Here is a 3,501-nt window from a genome sequence, read left to right as displayed (position 1 = left end):
AAATGTATCGCAAGAAGTGTTGCAAAAGTTGAGGGCGCAGACTCGCCGCTGTAGGATGCGAGAGAGCACATAGCAGTGACAGATTAGAAGTAAAAAAATATATGTAAGGGTACAGATTTTTTTCTACAAGCTCTCAAATCATATTCTACAAGTGCTCACATTGCATCTACGCACTCTCACGTTTTGCACCATATTTACCTTCATACAAAGCCTGAACGGTGAAAAACGATCAACTACCATTCGAACGGATTGAAGAATAGCCATGACACATTTTTAGGTTTATACAGTAAATGTAAATTGAACAGCCTAATATTCCTTTTTTGTCATGTTTTGATTTGGAATTGAATGTGCAGTGTTCCCAATGTATTGATATTATGGAATTAAAAGCTAGTATTGAGCATTATTCACTGTTTTCCAACACACCTATTATTCTGAACACAGCTATAAATGGAATCACATTGAAATCATTCTACAACTGTGGCATGGTGATGCTTTTTCTGTTTACACCTTGATCTTAAAGGGGGTCGTCAGATCTTGGGTAAGGAGTATAAAGTAGGACAGTCAAGCATTTTCCGTAGAGGTCTAATCAGCTAAACCAACTGAAAACCTCTTTGTGGTGAGGCAGCAGGCAGTTCCACTAAAGTCATTGTTCAAGCAGCCACACACAGTCCCCTGTGGGCAGCCAGTGGGGGGGAATGGGCAAAGCTGTGAGATATAACTGCATGATCATGTGCAGCTGCTTCCATTATGTGAGCCAAAAGGTGTTCACTTCCATGTGTTCTAGTCAAACATTTCCCAACACAATTATAGCCGTGACCACCTTTTACACATTTTAGTCACGCTAGTAGCTAGTGCTGCACAATATATCACAATGTTAACTTGCTCTATAAACACAGAGCAAAATCAGAAGATAACAGCACAAAATTAAACTCTATTTTTGGTGCCTTTTGTGCTCAGTTTGATCTTCAGTTTGTTTAAAAGAGAAATTATTTCCTCATTTTTTTATTTAACAAATAATTTGTTGTATTTAAGCAGTATACTGAAAGCAGCAGAAAGGCAGAACACGAGTACACTCGCGATATTCAACGATTTTATCCTATATTGTATATTTTACTCATACCGGCCTACTAGCAGCGTGACTCGGCTGGCAGTTTGTTGGTTGGTCCACCACATTCCTGGCCGAAATATCTCAAAAACTACTCGATTGATTACTGTAAAATCTTACACAGAAATGCATGGTTCCCAGAGAATGAATCCTATTGACTCTGGTGATCCTCTGACTTGTCCTCTAGCGCAACCATGAGGTTGACATTTGTGATTTTAAGTGAAATGTCTCAACGTATATTAAAATGAATATACCTTTACATTTCGCACACACATTAATTTCCCCCTCATTATGATCTGTAATGACTTTGGTGAAACTTAAACGTTCATCTTGCTCCATCACATGCAAAACTGACATTCCCATCAGCCTCAGCTGTACTGTGGAAATGCACATGCTAGCACAATAATCTAAGATAGTAAACATTGCCTGTAAAAAATTAGCATGTTATTGTAGTATTGTCATTGTGAACATAGGATGCTGATATTACATTTAGCTAAATAGTGCTTAAGTACAGGCTAACAGAGCTGCTAGTGTGGCTGCAGACTCTTGATAAGATATGTTTGTTCCAAAATTAATTTTGGCCAACTTCGTCTTTGTTTTGCTCCCGCAGTATTTATTATTTAGGCCCACAAATACTTTCTGTTCAATCATGGTGATAATAACGCCTGACTACTTCCCTAGAGATGCTTCAATTAAATTGTTAGATCTGTTTGTGAGATTGTTTGGATGAGGGAACAGAGCATTAAAAATGTATTTAGAAACACAAATATTGTTATTGAAACAACACAGGGCTCTGTGTTACAGTGCAGATACTTTCACTTATTCAAAACATTAATCCAGAATGATGAAACTTTTAATAAAGCTGCAGCAACAACTGAAACACACACTGCCAGTTTTGATTCAGCATGCCTACGCCAACAGATGATGAAGACATCAGCTGCATATTCAAATGCCATTTCTCAGATTTCCTTGTGTAAGACTCAGGTGCTGAAAGGTTGAAAATGTATCCAACTGTGGCTGACTGTTCCCCTTTTTTGTTCAAGTGCACATGAACTTTTGTTACCCTTTTATAAAGATGTAGACATATTGAGTAATTGAACCATTCAGGATGGCGGGTTTGGACTAAAATGGAGTAAAAGGAGTCGTCAATAAATGTAAAAGTGCGAGTGAATGTTTTAACTTGAAACAGACAGGCATTTTTTCCAGACAGATCAAGTCTGATCCTAAATATTCTAGGCTCGTGGCTTCATGGCTGCACATCCTCGTCGCCTTCGTTATGGCCTGACACTTTGACCTTCTTCCTAATTAGAATGAGATATCTGCCTGTAATGAAGCCTGACGGAGTTATGGTACCGAAAAGACGGCGGGTGTTTAATGGTGCTTACTGGAAGGCATGTGGTAGATGCTATGTGCTTGGATGGCAAAGGAAATGAAAATCAAATCAGGTAGTGGAAAAATCCCTCTTCTGAGAGAGAGAGAGAGAGTGAATACAGGACACATGGTGCGTGCATCAGATTGGTGGAAACATTTACATTTTACTGAAGGTGTCTCCCATTTCTTAGTTTTCCGCTTGTTTCATAAAATCTCCCAACACTGTTCTTTCTAGCAGTGTTTTATTTCTTTCTTTTAACTCTCCCTTTCTCTATTCTTTTGCTGAGTCTCAACTCTTCGGGGATTCACACAGAGAAATCAATTTTGCTTGGCCTCTTTGCCTTTGGAAGGGAACAGGCATGTATAAATATTCACATGCGGCTATTTCAGATCCTCAGCTTAGGGACTGAACTAGTGGATGAGCTGTTCTTCTGTTTGATCATGAAGCCTGTACACATGTGTCTCTATGGATGATTTCTCTCTTTCCCTATGTGTTCCTCTCTTTCCTCACTACATCCCCTCCCAAAAGCCTCCCTTCCTTAACTTCTCAAACTGCTCTGATCATCTTTCATTTTCTTTTGCCTCCTATCACCTTTCCTTCTTGACTTTATTCTTCTTCATTTCCTTTTTACTTATCATCCATCCTTCCCTCACTCAGTTGCTTTGACTGATCTGTCGTGTTTGTTTGCATATAGGCCAGTAAGAGCGTATCTCCGCCCGCTGTTGCTGTTGAAAGATTTTGTACAGCTGCCCGGACGGCCCTGCCGATGTTCTCGGCTGATGCCGATTGGTTGGACATTTCCGCTTTGTGAATTGGCATATTAGTTATTATATTATAAGTTATAATATTAAGCTTCACCCAAAACATTTAGATGACAACTAACTAGATAACATATAACATTTAGATTCAACAATTATATTTAGATTAAACAATTAGATTTAAACTAGATTAGATTCAAGATTTAGATTTAGCATTTAGATTTAACATTGAAATTTAGATATAATATTTAGATTTAACATTTAGA

This window comes from Etheostoma spectabile, chromosome 13 (genome assembly GCF_008692095.1).
Source record: "Etheostoma spectabile isolate EspeVRDwgs_2016 chromosome 13, UIUC_Espe_1.0, whole genome shotgun sequence".
Lineage (NCBI taxonomy): Eukaryota > Metazoa > Chordata > Actinopteri > Perciformes > Percidae > Etheostoma > Etheostoma spectabile.
The sequence above is the reverse complement of the archived record's forward strand: the minus strand, read 5'-3'. Positions refer to the sequence as shown.